Here is a 19153-nt window from a genome sequence, read left to right as displayed (position 1 = left end):
AATAGATGAAGTTAACCTACCTTTGGAAAAAGCAATAGCTAATCAGAAAATGAAAACCCATATAATTTAAGTCAAAAGAAAATCTTAACTCTACAGGCCTTATGATGACTACAAATTCATCATACAACAGACTACGGTGTATCCATAAATCAAACCCAAGATACAGAGAAGAGTAAAACATATATACACTGTAATCTTTTGATTTAGGTTAAGCATTCTCATTGCTTTACTTTAGGAATAAAACTTGATATTCTAATGTATTAGATGTGTAGCTCAAGAAAAACATGAGGTAAACCCTGGGGGATCAAAATAAACATATAGAGCCAAGGAATTTAAAAGAATTCAAAATCAGGTCTAATCAGGCCCCCATAGGTTGTTGAATTCTCTGTTATCTGAACAACACGCAGAAAACGTTGACATATTGTTGCTCCTAGAATGAAGATTTTAAACATTTACAAAAGGATTTTTATTTTATTCAAAATTGTATCTGCTAAATAATAAATAAAACAGATAATAGAAATGAGCTTTAAGAAATAAATTCGCTCTAATCACTTTCATTTTCTATTTTCTCTATTGAATATTGATAAAAATAATTACAAAAGTATTTCATGTTCCTTTAATTTGTCTCGCATTAACATTTGAAATTCAGATTGCAAATTAAAAAATTGAAAAAGGGAAATATGAGTGCAAGGAATAGGGGCAATTGCTTTAGAGTTGTCTAATTTTATTGGAGGAGATACATGATTTGCACAGTAGTTTCCCATCAAATATTTGACTTTGTTCAAAGAAGTAGTACTAAAAGTAGATATGTATTGCAAAATTTATGGTGAAATTGGAATCTTAGGTGGTTTACAAATCTGATATAAAAAACTGAAATGATATGAATTGAAGTCAAAGAATATGTGATGGTTCAAAATATAAAAAGAATGCTACATTAGTCCACTACTGGAGTTCAGATTAGACAGAGTTCTTCACAAATAAGTTATTTTTCAGTCTAATATATATTCAAAGAAATACTACAGTAGGTAATGTTTTTAATAACAAAGCAACTACCCCAATATTAATTACAATTTCAGTACCTGTTACCAAAAAGCCAGGGTTTTTGTCTAAGTTCTGCTGCTCAGCAATTGCACAGAAAGCCAATCACTGAGGTGCGTATTGCCAGGGAAGAAGATTTTAATTGGGTGCTGAAGTCAAGGAGATAGGAGATGAGTCTCAAATTCATCTCCCTGATCAACTAAAATCAGGGGTTTATAACAGCAGGAAGAAATGTAACTACATGCAGGAAAACAGGTATTAAGGAGGGGTAAGAAAGAAGAGTTGGCCAATAGGAAGCAGGTGGTCAGTTGGGCCATCATGATGGGTGAGGGGTCAGGAATCTCAGATTTCAGACATGGTGATCTGCCAACTTATATTTCCTTAATACTATCTGAATACTATCTGGAAGGCCTAATGGTTGGTTTCCTAAGAAAGCAACTCAAATAAGACAAGTGTAACTTTTCAAGTTTTAAGACTAAAAGGGTCAATTTTTATGTTTATTAAAAAAATACACAGTGGTACTTTGGGACAATTGGGACAATTTCAGTCCCTCCCCACACTTTCTATTTATCAAATCTTCTATCATGGGGAATCTGGCTATCTATTTTTATGGCTGCTTCATGCTGACGCGGGGCTTCATGGGCAGCTCCATGCCGTGGGTGAGGAATCAAAGGTTAATCTAATACTATGACTTCCTTCTGACATACAATCTTTCTCTCTCCAGTTGCCTACTTTCACCAAGGACAAATCACAGCAGGACCAGCCTACCTGCAAAATAAGCTTCGGTCTCACATACTTCGCCTGATCACCCCCAAAAAATACAGCATGAGTTACTGTTTGTATAGGCTCTCCTAAATTGGCTTTACTGGAACCTCTCATAAGGCTATTTCAGTCCAAGACCTCAAAGTCCTGGTAAAATAACCAATTTTTCCAACTGTGTCCCTTCATAAAAGAAAATAGTTTGTTATTAAACTTATCAAACAACCCTATTGTTAAGAATATTCACAAATAGTTCATAAATTCTGGAGAAGTTAGACAGAAAGAGAGAAATATGCCTGAAATTCTTTTTATGATTATACTCAATTGTTAAAGGCCATAAATAGCTCAAAAGAAAAATGGTTCTTCAGACTGTGAAAAACAAAACAGAAAGAATCAGCAATGTTTTGAACAAACAAACAAAAAAAAATGAGAAATTATTTCAGTCCCCATTAGTTTAGTCCATGCAAGCAGTTCCTGCTGTGCTTTATATTGAGTTAGCAATTTTCATGAATACATCAGCCAAATTAATGTGCCAGAAGTTTTCTCTCTAATCCAATGGCACAATCTCCAAAGTTATCAGAAACCTACATTCAAGAATCACTTTCATTATCTCCCCCAAAGAAACAAGTCCTGGACAGCAAGCTGATTATGAGCCACTTTTTGAGAAGAATAAAAGCAAATTAACAATTGTAGATGACATATTTATTAGGATAGCATGTTCTGTAGTAGTCCGCATTGCACTGCTATAAATAAATATCTTAGACTTGATAATTTATAAAGAAAAGAGAAATAATTGGCTCACAGTTTTGCAGGTTGTACAGGAAGCATGAGGGCTTCTGGGGAGGCCTCAGAAAACTTTTCTTCATGGTGGAAGGTGAAAGGGAAGCAGGCACATCTTACGTGGCTGGAACAGGAAGAAGAGAGAGAAGTGGGAGGTGCTACACATTTTCAAACAAACAGGTCTCCTGAAGACTCTATCATGAGAAAAGCACTAGGGAAATGGTTCCAAATCACTGGCCACCACCCCCATGATATAATCACCTCCCACCAGACACTAACTCCAGCAGCAGGAACACAAATCCAAATCATCTAATCATAGTTAAAGATACAGTTGACAAGGGTATTTGGCTATTTCTGTGGCCTACAACATTTTAACGTAATAATCACAATCACTAATAACATATATTAAGATATATCACAATCTATTATTAAGATAACAGGCTGGGTTCTTTGGCTCATGCCTGTAATCCCAAAATTTTGGAACACCGAGGCAGGCAGATCACCTGAGGTCAGGAGTTTCAGACCAGCCTGGCCAACATGGTGAGATTCTGTCTAAAAATACAAAAATTAGTCAGGCATGGTGGCATGCACCTGTCATCCCAGCTGCTTGGGAAGCTGAGGCATGAGAATCCCTTGAACCTGAAAGGTGGAGGTTGCAGTGAACTGAGATTGTGCTACTTACTCTACCCTGGGTGACAAAAGTGAGACTCCATCTCAAATACACACACACACACACACACACACACACACACACACACACACACACATATATGCCTATATACATAATTTTTATTATATGCATAACTATATTAAAAATTATACATAATCTATTAAGACATTTCAGAAATCTCATACAATCCTGAAATATATATTAACAACATATCTATATAACTATAACCCAAAGAAATAAAATGCCACCTCAGATTTGACAATGCTTTCTGTATAATTCTAATATAACAAATAAGTCTAATATGTCTCTTTTACACTTCAGGGGACCCAATATATTTAAAAAGTTAGTTTGAGATTAAGAAAAAAAAAAACCAACTAAATTTGGAAATTGGAATTTTGTTTGTGGTAAGTCAGTCAAATATAAAAGATTTTAGACATTTGATATCACAAAATACGTTTATAGAGCATTATAAAATATTCATTTAGCCAAAACAATAAAATGAACACATTTACTCTTTGATAAAGAAGAGACTCAGCTTCCCAAACAATGAGACCTGATAAAGAAAACATAAGGCCAACCACATCTGTCTTTCCTCTCTTATTTTTTTCCCTAAAAGTTACTGAAAAGGTAGTCCCAAATTTTCTATTATCCATAAATATTGCACAAAAATGTTGTGTAAAAAACAAATCAATTTTTCCATTTGTACAGTGTATTAATTTTAAAGTTAATTTTAATGAAACCTTATAAACAAATCTATTTAATTTTAATCAGTTTGACCATAAGGTAAGATATCCATAAACCTTTTTTAACATTTTACAATTTTCTATTAAACAGCAGATCAGTGTGCCAAGAAAACCCTCTTATTCTGACACAGGGCCCCATACACTGGATTTGCTTTAATCTTTAATTTATAGAAAGTCAGTGATACAATCTTATCCCACAAAATCAGCCCTTACAATCTCACATGCCCACCTCTTCTACAGTAGTCCCTGGACCTAGAAGGATTGAATGGTTTTAATTTCTGGCCCTATGTCTGACAAAAGCAGTTCCTTTTGATTGTCACCTTCTCCTGGATCTGAACATGAAGCTTTGACTAGTATCAATGTTCAAAGTTTATCTGGAGTTGGAACCCTTTGTGGACCAAGGAATCAAAGCCCAGTAACTTAACAGCACAAGGATTAGATAATAGGATATTTATAAAGCAAAAAGTCCTATCATTCTCTCTAACATGTCACAAATTAAAACACTGATTTTGGTGTCCAGTCAGCACTTGAATCCATGGTATTAAAGTGGTTAGGTTACTCTTTGCATATACGTAATTGCTAGCATTCTAGTGACAGAAATGTGTCCAAAGCACCGCAAATAATGATAGTTCCTATACAAAACTTAAATAAGTAAGAGAATTAACTTTTCATTTCATTATTTAAAAAACGGTAAATGCAAATACTAGTTTTGGAAGTTCAGTATGAGGACAAATAACCTCCTTTCACTTAAATACTATACAACAAATCAGGGACAAGGTATGAACAAACATAATAATTTATTTTCAGCTATTTAAAAGATTGGCATCACATATTAACAAGACTGATTTCTAAATAGAGTGCCAACAACTGATTGTGTAACTTACACCACTAAAATCTTCAAACCAGTGCAACACTTGTAGATATTTTATTTTCAAATACACACATGAAGACCTCACAGTGATAACAATGGCTTGGAATAAAAAATCACTAGAAAGTCTCCCTTTTTTATTATTACTTAATCCAAGTGAATGTCATTTAATTTTAATAGTGGTAAACACAGCTAAAGTAGGTTGAGAGAAATCCTAGCCAATATAATCTTTTTAAGGACAAGGCCAATCTTTTCTGAACATTAAAACTTTGTGCACATATCACAGTATTTTTTTTCATTACCTATAGGAACAGACTGAAAATCAACTGAAATTATTGATTGAAATGAATTTCCTTGGAATTAAACACCATTTAAACATTTCTAACCTACTTTTCCAAATAACAAAGTGAATATTATAACATTCTGCTCCTAAGTTATAAAATTATCTCTCTTTTTTTGCCAGTAATATTACATTTCCTATAACTCTCTAGATCTGAGGTCAACAGTGTTACCCAGAGCCTTAAAAAAAGTGCATGATGGATATTTTATTTTGACTATACAAATTAATGTCTTTAAGTCTACTAATACCACTATATATTTTGTACAACTAAAAAATTTGCTTTAGGCACATGACCAGCAATCACTAGTACTATCTATGCAGAACAGCAAATATAGTGTGAAACAAAGCAATGCAAGCTTTTATGTAGAACTTGGATCCATGTTAAATCCATCTTCATGCCTAACTATATATATATATATATATTTTTTATTGCATTTTAGGTTCTGGGGTACATGTAAAGAACATGCAGGATTGTTGCATAGGTACATATATGGCAATGTGGTTTTCTGCCTCCATCCCCATCACCTATATTTGGCATTTCTCTCCATGTTATCCCTCCCCAACTGCTTACCCACCACTGTTCCTCCTCTAGTCCCCCCCGCCACAGATCTCAGTAAGTGATGCTCCCATCTCTGTGTCCATGTGTTCTCATTGTTCAACACTCGTCTATGAGTGAGAACATGAGGTGTTTGATTCTCTGTTCCTGTGTCAGTTTTCTGAGAATGATGATTTCCAGTTTCATCCATGTCCCTAAAAAGGGCATGATCTCATCATTTTTTATGGCTGCATAGTATTCCATGGTGTATATGCGCCACATTTTCCCTGACCAGTCTATCATCAATGGGCATTTGGGTTGGTTCTAAGTCTTTGCTATTGTAAACAGTGCTGCATTGAACACATGTGTGCATGTGTCTTTATAATAGAATGATTTATAATCCTTTGGATATATACCCAGTAATGGGATTGCTGGGTCAAATGGAATTTCTATTTCTAGACCCTTGAGGAATCACCTGCCATACTGTCTTCCGCAATGGTTGAACTAATTTACACTCCTACCGATAGTGTGAAAGTGTTCCTATTTCTCCACATCCTCTCCAGCATCTGTTGTCTCCAGATTTTGTAATGAACACCATTCTAACTGGCTTGAGATGGTATCTCAATGTAGTTTTGATTTGCATTTCTCTAATGACCAGTGATGATGAGCATTTTTTCATATGTTTGTTGGCCTCATGTATGTCTTCTTTTGTAAAGTGTCTGTTCATATCCTTTGCCCACTTTTGAATGGGCTTGTTTGTTTTTTTCTTGTAAATCTGTTTTAGTTCTTTGTAGATTTTGAATATAAGTCCTTTGTCAGATGGGTAGATAGCAAAAATTTTTCCCATTCTGTTGGTTGCCAGTTCACTCTAATGATTGCTTCTTTTGCTGTGCAGAAGCTCTGGAGTTTAATTAGATCCAATTTGTCTATTTTGGCTTTTGTTGCCAATGCTTTTGGTGTTTTGGTCATGAAGTCCTTGCCTATGCTTATGTCCTGAATGGTTTTGCCTAGTTTTCTTCTAGGGTTTTTATGGTGTTAGTTCTTATGTTTAAGTCTTTAATCCATCTGGAATTAATTTTAGTGTAAGGTGTCAGGAAGGGATCCAGTTTCTGTTTTCTGCACATGGCTAGCCAGTTTTCCCAACACCATTTATTAAACAGGAAATCCTTTCCCCATGCTTGTTTTTGTCAGATTTGTCAAAGATCTGATGGTCGTAGATGTGTGGCATTGCCTTTGAGGCCTCTATTCTGTTCAGTTGGTCTATATCTCTGTTATGGTACGAGTACCATGCTGTTTTGCTTACTGTAGCCTTGTAATATAGTTTGAAGTCAGGTAATGTGATGTGATGCCTCCAGCTTTGTTCTTTTTGCTTAGAATTGACTTGGCTTTGAGGGCTCTCTTTTGGTTCCATATGAAGTTTAAGGTAGTTTTTTCCAGTTCTGTGAAGAAGGTCATTGTTAGCTTGATGGGCATAGCATTGAATCTGTATATTACTTTGGGCAGTATGGCCATTTTCATGATATTGATTCTTCCTAACCATGAGCATGGAAACATATCTCAAAATATTAAAAGCTATTTACGACAAACCCACAGCCAATATCATACTGGACAGGCAAAAACTGGAAGCATTCCCTTTGAAATCTGGCACTAGACAAGAATGCCCTCTCTCACACTCCTATTCAATATAGTACTGGAAGTTCTAGCCAGAGCAGTCAGGCAAGGAAAAGAAATAAAGGGTATTCAATTAGGAAAGGAGGAAGTCAAATTGTCTCTGTTTGCAGATGACATGATTGTATATTTAGAAGACCCTATAGTTTCAGCCCAAAATCTCCTTAAACTGATAAACAACTTCAGCAAAGTCTCAGGATACAAAATCAATGTGCAAAAATCACAAGCATTCCTATACACCAATAACAGACTTAGAGTCAAATCAAGAAGGAATTGCCATTCACAATTGCTACAAAGACAATAAAATACCTAGGAATACAACTAACAAAGGATGTAAAGGACCTCTTCAAGGAGAACTACAAACTACTGCTCAATGAAATGAAAGAGGACATAAACAGATAAAGACATATGCCTAACTCTATTAAAAAGAATTGCCAAACTGCCAGTGTGTTTCTTTACAATGTTTTTAAATTTAACTTCATCAAGACTAAGAACTTTGACTATGAGCAATGTTAATTAGCCAAATTTCTCCAAATTTTTCTGTCTGGTTTTAAAGAGTATTTTACTACCTAAACTTTTTCAACTTTCTATTTTCTCTGTATATGTGTGAAGATAGACACACAGAGGGAAGAAAAAAACTACATATGACTCATACAGACCATTTATAACATTCTTGGACTTTCTCTTTTGTTCTAAATTTGTTTTTTTTAATAATCATTTTATTTTAGAACAAAATTTACCATACAAGTTCTTGCCTTATACAAAAGTATTATCTTTCATATAACTTTCTTTACCAAAAATAAATTCATATCCATAACTTTCTTCACATCTCTCTCCCCTACTTGCTGGTTCCTTTTTACTATGTTTCATAAATAACTTCTTCAAGTTCATAATGTGAATTAGTCTTTAGATAACTTCTGAATTAGAGAAAACTATTTTCTAAATAAGAACACATCTTATTTGGCACATTTTATATACATAATTATATATTAACTAGAATTATTCTTAATAACCTTAAATTATAATAAAAAGCTAAGAAGCAAAGAATTTCCTGAACTATCAGATGTAAACACTTTATAGATGAGACATTCCACAATTTTGAATCATATTTCCCTATAGCATAATTCTTTCTTAATTGGAAATGACCCAGACATCCAGTGAGCACCTATTATTCATTCCAAAATAACTACAATTTTAAATTACACAAAAAATTTACCAAAAACATTTATCCCATTGCATTAGTCCATTTTCACTCTGCTGATAAAGACATACCCAAGACCAGGCTATTTACAAAAGAAAAGAGTTTTTATGGATAACTCACAGTCCACATGGCTGGAGAAGACCTCATAATCATGTTGGAAGGCAAAGAGGAGCAAGTCACATCTTACATAGATAGTGGCAGGCAAAAAAAGAGCTTGTGCAGGCAAGCACATGATTCTAAAGATGTCAGATGTTGTGTGACTTATTCACTATCACAAGAACAGCACAGGAAAGACCCAACCCTGTGATTCAATTATACCTCACTGGGTCCCTCACACAACACAGAGCCAAACCATATCACCCATTTACATGTGCTCAGTACTCTTGCCTTAATAGTTTATCTAGATTACTTATGAACACTGAAATATTAGATAAAGTTAATTAGCATTTCAAGATATTTGCCACAAAAAACACTATTGTTTATGGCCTTTGAATATCAGATGTTTACCTAAGTAAGAAACTTAAATACTTGGATATTTTTGCTAATAACACAGAAATTTCAACTGTTTTTATTAAGTTTGATACATGGATATTTTTGCTAATGACAGAAGATTCAACTGTTTTTATTAAACTGACAACATTAAGTTAGTCTTATTTGTCAAAAATGTCACATAAACAAAGATCATTTTGTTTTGGATGGGTTCATAATTTTATAATCTTCTATGTCGAACCCTAACACCTCGAAATATTTAGCAGAGAGACAAATACAAACCCAGATAAAGTGTATGCTTCAGGCCAGAAAAGCAACATCCCAAGGATCCTGTAACAACATAAATACATCTAAACATGCACGCGCGCACACACACACACACACATACATCTAGTTTTTACTTTGTAACTCTAGCCATAAGATAGCAATACAAGCTCACCAGCCTACAAATATGTTCAAGTGGCTAAAATTTGTTGGCCCCAATAGTTACTTCAGTGAAGGCTGTGACCTAACCTTTTGTTTAAAGCAGTTTCCATGGCAGTTTGATTTTTAAATTCTAAACCTCCCCACACTCCAAAGAAAACCAGAGCCAAACACCACCACAGAACGTCATCGGGAATCTACTAATCAGGCCTGACTCTGCCTAAAACAGCAGCATAAAAGCCTGAATACATGGAACTCCATCCTGCTTTCCCGTTCAACAGTAAACTCCAGACCACAGAGAACATAGGAATAAATAGTATTATGGAAGAATATGTTTTTCAAATTCTGATTTCCCATGACAACGTTGACACATACACAAATAAACAATCACCAAAACACAATCCTACTGCTGTAACAACAAACAAGCCCCAGTGTCCAAACAGCAACAGTCAGGATATTTCCTCTCTCCATCAGTTGAGCTTCATCAATCTGCAAATAAAAATACCTTAGAAATTTCTCAAATTAAGAAGAGCTGTTTTTTCTGTCTGGTGCCCACAAAAGACACTTGCCTGTAATACACACAACTATAAACAAGCCCACAAGGGTGTCCAAACTGACACAATCTGGGTGGTTTTTCTCTGTCAGTTGGGCTTGTTCAACCTTCAAATAGAAACTCCTTGAGAAATTGTGAGAAGACGATCATGCTGTCTGGGCCCATGAAGGACACTCACCTATCTGGATACATATGTGAAATTACAAAGGGGGCTCTTTGTAGGTAATAAGGAATGCAATTGGAGTTGCCAGTGGTGGGGCCAGAAAGAGAAAGACTCCAGCCAAAACAGGTGGGGCAGCTGCCTAGTAGGGCTTCAAAACTCTCCCAGCCTGCAGCAGCCATGCCACGAGAGAGGCATTCTGGTCAGGGAGCCAAATTCTGTTACTGAAATGCCAGGTGTTCCATATAGGTCCTGCTCCTTGCCACACAGAAAGCCAATCACTGAGACAATGAGTGTTGCCAGAGTAAAGTCTGTATTCAGGTACTGCAGTCAAGGAACTAGGCAATCAGTCTCAAATCCATCCTCCTTATCAATTAAAATCAGGAGTTTATAATAGCAGGGAAGAAATGTAACTACCTGCAAGAGAACAGGAATTTGCCAATGGTAAGAAAGAGGAGTTGGTCAGTAGGAAGCAGGTGGTCAGTTAGGCAATTACTATGGGTGAGGAGTCTGGTATCTCATTGTTCAGACACAGTGATCTGGTAAGTTCCAATTCCTTGACACTATTTGGGAGGCCTGATGGTTGGTTTACTGAGAATGAAACCTGAGTGTCATGTAAGACAAATGTAACTTTCTCAAGTTTTAAGACTAGAAAGGCCAATTTCTACTTTTATTACAAAAATAAAATAAAATGTACATTAGGTCTATGGGACATTTGGGCTGGTTTCATACACGTTATTAAAGATCTTATACCATGTTTCTTTCAAAACTAATATGATAATTGGCTTAGATACAAATATTTAGGATGCCGAATATCTTATCTAACTGATCTAAATATTTATGCTTTTCATAGGATTTATTTTCTGTGTTTCAAGATTTCCAGCTTCTAGCAGTTTTGAACTTTATGGTCTGGTTATTATTTACTTGGTTTAAAACAAAGAAAAAATTTGACAAAGATATAAACTGAAATGATCCACTCCCATCTCTAGCCTTCACGTAACCTATTCCTACACCCTGTCTACGAGTAACCATTTGATTGGTTTTTAAATTCCAGTTTATGTATGAAAAAAATGAGTGTGATTTTTACCATTTAAATATTTCCAACATGCCCTGTATCACACTCTCAGCATGACATCATGAACAACAAAAATGGGAGGATATGGCAATAAATGAAAAAAAAATTAGAAGCCTAGATTTGTAAAATATAGGAAAGTAATTAGGAAATCATGAGCTTTGGGGTATTAATAACTTTAGTTTCAACATAATTTAAGTCTAAGTTTATATAGTGTAATTTTTGATAACTTTGTGTGCACAAAACTTACGAAACTTATGAAAATGTAACAGTTGGCTTTTGTGAGCCAGTGTAACCCAGCATCTGCACATCACTTGGTCATAGTCTCACTCTTGTTTTAAAATTGAAGTATTGTTTATTATAGCATAAAACTGGAAACAAGAGCAAAGGAACATTAGTAGGGATATGTTTGTATAAATTATGATAGTCCTATAGTATAGAATGCGCTGTGACTATCATGAAGTATGAGTTAAAATTGAATATATATTCATTCTGCTTTTTCATTAATATTTTTAACAGCAGTTTTAGTTTCACAGCAAAATTAAGAGGAAAGTACAGGTATTTCCAATATACATCCAAGTTGTACATGCTGGGCCCATAAAGGACACTCACCTATCTGGATACAGATGTCAAATGCACAGCCTTCCCCATTATGAACATCCCCCTCCAGAGTGATATATTTGTTACAATTAATGAGCCTACATTGCCATGTCTCTGTCACCCAGAGATCCTATTTATGTTAGGGTTCTATCTTTTACATTCTATGGGTTTGGGCAAATGTATAATTCTATGTGTCCACTATTATAGCCTGTCAATGAAAAACTTTATTGCCCCAGAACTTCTGTGCTCTACCTGGATTAATGGCATGCACCTGTAATCCTAGCTACTCAGGAGGCTGAGACAGAAGAATTGCTTGAACCTAGGATGCAGAGGTTGTAGTAAGCCGAGATTGTGCCACTGCACTTCAGCCTTGGCAAAGAACAAGACTACATCTAATAAAAAAACACAAAACAAAAAAAAACTTAGCAGAATAAACTACAGTGTTTTTAACTTCTTATATATGTTTTGAAAGTAAATGGAAGTTTAAAGAACTACATAGTGCATGATTGCATAATACCATTTTTATAAACTTCAGAGAGAAAACTAACAATATGGTGTTTCATGCTATTCTTAAATGTAGTAAAAGTGTATATGTATACACTTTTTTAAATAGTAGTTTGAAACAGCATATTGTTAGTATGGTGTTATATATATGTATATGTAAATATGAATATATATACACATGTGTGTTTATGTGTGCATGTGTGTGTGGGTGTGTATATATATGAAAAAGGAAATAATAAAATTTAGATAAAGAGGAGCACATAGATCTTTTCAATGGCCTTCATTATATTCTATTTTGTAGTAGGGGTGGAGGATGCTTAGCTAATTATTTCGTTACATATATGTTTACATTTAGATGCATATCTATACATACAGCGATATATATTCTATTGTATAAATGAATATTATTAATAACACTAATTTGGAGCCAGTCTTCTTAACTAATATTTTAAATAATATCAGTATTGAGAAGACTTCTAAATTCTAGTTATTTACAGTTCAAAATTCAAAACTATTGACTTTAATTCAGTCTCACCTTTTCCTTGTCTGTTTTCTAACCACTCTCATAGGTCTCTCTGAATTTCCCCATAGGCTGTATCCCTTGCGGAAGTGTCACCTCATTTGTTTAGCTGCTCTTATATTTGCATTAACTTTCTTCTCCTCCTTGACCTACTTGATTGGGAACTGTAGCCTCAAACGCAAGCAATGTGACTAAAATAATTTTCCAGACTTTGTAACCTTCAGGCTTGTGAATTAGTTTACTCTTATGGAAAAACTCAACCTGACTCACAACACTTACCTTTAGGTGTTCTTTTTAGTCTCACTTTCCCTCATAACCAAGAGTTCATATGTTATAGAATGAGTTATTTGATGCCTCAAAAAAAAAAATCTCTTGATTTCACAGTGTACTTTTAATCATGATGTTCTTATCTTGAATTACAATGTTTTGCTCCTATCTGTACCTTCTACTTGGATATTAACTCCCGGGAAAACCTGTCCCTTTATTATGTAGCCTTTATGTTACCACTAAATGATTAGTTTTCATGCTTACTATCAGCATGCCAGGGCAATTTGTTAAATTCAGTGAAAAATATTTTAATGTAAATATTAAAATTCCTTAATTATAAAAATTACTGACCCAAATTTTAAGTAACTGAAATTTAAATGAAGTAACACTGCATATATGATCAATATAAATCTAACCATAAAAGCATGTTTAAATTGTTTCTGCAATACATTGAGAGATTTTCAGAGATTTCCTACTCTAAAATGTGAAACGTACATTGCTGAGGATAAGAGTAATTAAAAAAATAAAAGTAGTAATCTTTATTTAAATTATTCTCTGGCACATAACAACTGATGTATGTGTATTAGAATAATGATTTTCAAACTTTCATAATAAAAAGACCCCTCAACCTTATCATTGTTTGCTTGACAACTGAATAACTTTAGTGAGAGGAAATGAGCAGACTTAATAAGCTTAATGGGATGCTATATTAATCAGAAGTAATTATAAAACCCAGTTCAGAAGTTTCAATTTTAAAAGGTCTATGGAGACATGCAGAAAGAAAAAATAAGCAGAGAAAATATTTAGGAGCAAAGAAACCAAAGAGAAAATGGTAAAAAAAAAAAAAAAAAAAAAAAGTATAATTTTTAAAGCCTTATCTTATCCCCAGAGTGCTTTAGAGATCACAACATTTTGTTCTGACACAATGCTATCTCCAAATAAAAGGTAAACAAAGTTTGTAGAGGATATGGAGAAATAGGAGCACTTTTATACTGTTGGTGGGAGTGTAAACTAGTTCAACGATTGTGGAAGACAGTGTGGCACTTCCTTAAGGACCTAGAAATAGAAATACCCTTTGACCCAGCAATTCCATTACCGGGTATATACCCAAAGGATTATAAATCATTCTATTATAAGGACACATGCATACGTATGTTCATAGCAGCATTGTTTACAATAGCAAAGACCTGGAACCAACCCAAATGCCCATCGATGATAGACTGGACAGGGAAAATGTGGCACATGTACACCATGGAATACTATGCAGCCATAAAAATGATGTTTGTGTCCTTTGTATGGACATGGATGAATCTGAAAACCATCATTCTCAGCAAACTGACACAAGAACAGAAAATCAAACACCACGTATTCTTACTCACAGGTGGGTGTTGAGCAATGAGAACACATGGACACAGGGAGGGGAGCATCACACACTGGGGTCTATTGGAGGGCCAAGGGAGGGAACCTGGGGGGTGGGTGGAGAGGTTGGAGAGGGATAACATGGGGAGAAATGCCAGATGTGGGTGACGGGGGAATGGAGGCAGCAAACCATATTGCTATGTGTGTACCTATGTAACAATTCTGCATGATCTGCACATGTACCTCAGAACCTAAAGAACAATTAAAAAAAAGAAAGAAATGGAACAAGTGTTAGAAAAAAATACAAAACAGAAATAATTAACATAAATTATTTTAACAGTTTTCAGATAATTAGCAGAAATCAAGATCCAAAACATAGCTATCCTGTCTGGAAAGTCTGTACATGCAGTTACCAGGCATAAACTACAATGTTTTTTCAGTCTACACCAAAATCCCTGTACATAATATATAATACCATGATAATGTTCTTTCCCCATTCTGAGTACCTAAAATTGTTTCAAGGATATATTTTATATTTTATTTATTTACTGTCTATTCTTTCTTAGATAATTATATATTTTTGAGAAACAATAATCTCTTTTTTCCTATAATTGTGAATAAAACATGAATAAAATAAACTCAAGACATTAATTTATATCGCTGATAAAACGTAAATAATATCAAATGAAACTGTGCTAGGGTTGCGTTTTTGGACAACATTTTCTCTCTCAAAATATTTTCCTTGGGTGATTTGATTAATTCCATGTGGTCAACTATATGTCTATACTGATGGATGCCAACTCTGATCATATTTCTCTCCTAAATTTTAGACTCATTTATGTTAGTAGCTACTGAAATGTTTCACCTTACTGGGTTCTTCAATTTCAAACTTGTCCAAAATTGAGTTGATCATCTTTCTCTTCATACCTGATCATTCCTACTGATTATCTAACTATTTGGAAAGACCATGCTATCTATTGCTCTGTTTCATTAACCTGGGCATAATCCTTGATACCTCTTTTTCATCACCTTCCAACCTTTGCAGGAAGCCTTCTATTCTGGATATTGTAATGCACCATCCAAATAGCTCTTCAGGGCTGAGAGACCTAACAGCTAGAAATGCTGCTAGCTGTAAGTCACCAGCTGTCATGTCTCTTCAGGGATTGTGTCCAGCTGAAAAGACCTCTATGCTTACTCACTCTTGCTGGGGCAGCCTTTATCTAGTGACTACTCCAAGTGGGTAGATCCAAAGGGTTGGCACTTTCTGTCCAGCCCAGGACAACTCTGAATGGCCAACTCAGTTACAGCTAAATCCTTTCCTGATGGAACTGCAGTCTAACTTGACTCTCTGCCCAATCCTACTGCTTTCTCTTACACTATAGGTGTTATTTATGTTCAATAATGCTTTCTGATTGCCTTCCTAAAGTTCCTTGTCATCTTAAAATTAGCTTCTGGGGAAAGTAAATGTGCAATATCTGCCAATTAAATGTCCCAACTAAATTTCAAGTGTATTCAATTTGTCTCCAAATCAACTTCACTCATCCAAAGATGTTACTTACATTCATTTTTTGTCCAAATCTCTGCTTTCCATCCTAACTTCTCACCCCTCTCTAATCAGTTCTTTCTTCAAACAAAGTGGACCTTAAAAAACATTAAGCTGATTATGTATACTCCATGGATTAAAATATGGTTTTAGTTTTCTCATGCCTTTGGGATTTCCAGTCTCTCTAACATGGCTTTTCATGTTCTGGTCCCTGTTTATATTTCCTTTCAAGGCTATTTTGAATCATCGCTTTTTCTCATAGACTCCACTCCTTTAATCTTAATTACCCTCTTTACTCCAGAAATTATGAACTTTGTTCACTTCTTCGATAAAGCATTTTAATGTAGTAACAGAATATAATAAAGTCTAAGGTTTAGGGACCCTGACTCTGGAGGCTGTCATATTTGGGACTGATATCTGACTACGCAACTTAAGCTGCATGACTTCTGCCAAATTATTTACCTCTGTATACCACACTGCATTTCTAAGATCACAATAAGAAAAATTACTTCAAAGAGTTGTTGAATGATTAGATCTAATTAGGAAGGTTAATTAGGAAGCAAAAAGTGAGATCTAATGGCTCTGAAAGTGCTTGGCAAACTACTCAGCACAAATTCAATAACCAATGTGGGTTGCTGTCTTCATCATCATCAATCATCTTCAAGCACTGACTTCACCATCTCAGAAACGTTCAAACCCTTTGATTGCTAGCATCGCATGTTTGTTAAACCTCAGGTTAAGTGCCAATTGGCAATTCTCTGGGAATACTTTCTGGACTCACTTAGATTATATTTAATATGTAGTCACATTTCACATTATATTTTTCTTATGTTAATATTTTGAAAAACTAATCTTCATTAGGTTACAAATCATATTTGTTTTAGCTATAAGGACCTATCATAGTATCTATTTTATGGTTAACTTTTAACAAGTAATTATTTCAGTGACTAAATGATTGAAACAATGCATTTTTTCATAGGTGTTTTCTTCTGAAAGGCTGTTCTGAGATAGAGTTTAATACCATGTTGAGTGCTTCTAAAACACTGTTTAATGATATAATTCATTCTAGAAAAACAGATCATAAAACATGTATACTGTGTAATAAATTATATTCGTTTTAAAATTACAATGCTAGTTTTTATATTAAAAATAAAATACAGATTGAAGAAGAACACAGGTACCAAAAAAAACAGTTATCTACTGATCTAGACAAGCAGATAAGTGATTTATAATCCATATAACTAGAACTAGTGGTTCTTAGCCAGCCAGGAAGGAGTTGTCTAGCCAAAGAACATTTGACAATTTCTGGAGGAATTTTTGTTTGTCATAACTTTCGAGGTAAGCAGATACTACTGGAATCTAGAGGGCAGAGGCCTGGGCTGTTCTTAATAGTTTACCATGCACAAGACAGACCCCTATATGGAAGAGTTATCTGACCCAAAATATCAATAGTGTAAAGGCTGAGCAAGTCTGCAATAGGGTAAGGGAGCCAGCATTTTAAGAAATATAAGATAAAAAATTCAAGATGTCCAGAGTATGTTGTAGGAAGACAGGCTTTTTAATGAGATTTGTAAGAACAGGATGGTGGCACTCTTTCTGAGTGGTTAAAGAACATGTGCCTTGAAGTGAGGACAGGGCTTACTGATTGAAAAAAAGGCATTCTGATATCTAATTTTAAAATTAAATAAATGCAGAAGTTAATTTTTGTTCATGTATGTCAAAAAGAAAAGAGAAAAGTGATGTGAATAAAATTATTCAATTACAATAGCAGACAGGGCAAACGAGAAAATGAGATCATTTTACTTGGTACATATTACTCTTCTCACAAGACATACGCCATGAAATGTGCTATACAGCCTTCGACTGAAAGCAAACTGTTTCCACCACATCATTTGAGAGAAAGTTCTGCAATGTAATAGAATTGCACAACAATTTTCTCAGTAGAGTAATTATAAAGGAAATTTAAAAATGTAAAGAAGTGGGCTAGTTTTATTTTTTAAAAAGCTCTTTAATAAAACTGGCTAAAGCCAGATTGAACAAATGCCTGTGTAGGTGGCCAGCTGACATGAAATCCTGTATTAGGTAACAGAAGCACTGTTCCAAAACTGGAATCTTACCCCACTCAGCCTAATGAATTATTCATATATAACTCTTTTCCTATCATTGACAGTAACATGGCTTAGTTAAGTCCAGATGAAATGGAGAGCTAAAGAAAATGGTAGAGCCATGTGCAAACTGGGCTCAGCTAGATTTTTCACTGTCAAAGCAAAGTAGAAACATGAGGCAATTATGAGAAATTTCTGTGTGCCTGTGTGTGTGTGTATAACACTGTAATACTGTGTGTGTGTATATATACTGTGAACCCTGTATTTATTACCAAACTGTCTTCAGTTTTCAAGTTACATCATGTGTTTAAAAATTTCTTCCCTAAAATAAAAAATAAGCCTATTTCTATTTTCTGTGATCATTCACACATTTTGGGTTAAAATGTACAGTAACTCAGTGCTATCTAATGATTTCGATGCTCAATCATAGTTAAAACATATTTATGGTATCTAGAAGAGCAGTGAGTCTCAAAACTTAAAATTCAAGGCTGGAAGTTAAGTTTGTTTGTTGTACACAAATAATCAGCATAATTTTATAAATGATAAATGATGGTCCATAGTGAATCAGGACAAAAACCTAAATGCTTATTTTAGACAACAGGAAATGGATAATTTTCGGTGAGAGTGAGATATATATAGAGGTTTGTTATCAGACCCTGCAGCAGAAGTTGACTTCTTTAACATTTCCGAAACATCTGAAATCTGTGGTATGTATACAGTCTAAAATTAACCACTGTCAATGAAAAAAATTAATAAGGTGCTTACATTAATTTTTCTTTAGAAGACTTTGAGAAAAGTAATTGAAATTTGGGGAACCAACTAGAATCAATGTATTGTGGAACTGTTGCCACAGGAAGTTTTTCACATTCTCATGAAGTCTGGTTAAGTGTAGCAGAGAACTTTAGTTTTGTTTTTCTGTGCTCTCCCCAGCCTAATTCTCTTCTTCATTTGACTTT

General features: G+C 34.6%; 1 long non-coding RNA gene across 2 annotated transcripts in view; it reads right to left on the bottom strand.

Annotated features, from left to right (window-relative positions):
- LOC141582860 (uncharacterized) overlaps window positions 1-19153 on the bottom strand; it is a 646044-nt gene that overhangs the window by 288187 nt on the left and 338704 nt on the right. Inside the window, exon 4 of one of the 2 annotated variants that reach the window (XR_012515770.1) lies at window positions 2600-2701. This is a non-coding gene — a long non-coding RNA (uncharacterized LOC141582860). Of the gene's footprint in view, window positions 1-607; window positions 2702-19153 lie in introns of those variants that run through there. The other variant, XR_012515766.1, reaches the window with a different exon arrangement.

The sequence above is a fragment of the Saimiri boliviensis genome, chromosome 2 (assembly GCF_048565385.1).
Source record: "Saimiri boliviensis isolate mSaiBol1 chromosome 2, mSaiBol1.pri, whole genome shotgun sequence".
Classification (NCBI taxonomy): domain Eukaryota; kingdom Metazoa; phylum Chordata; class Mammalia; order Primates; family Cebidae; genus Saimiri; species Saimiri boliviensis.
The sequence above is the reverse complement of the archived record's forward strand: the minus strand, read 5'-3'. Positions and strand labels throughout refer to the sequence as shown.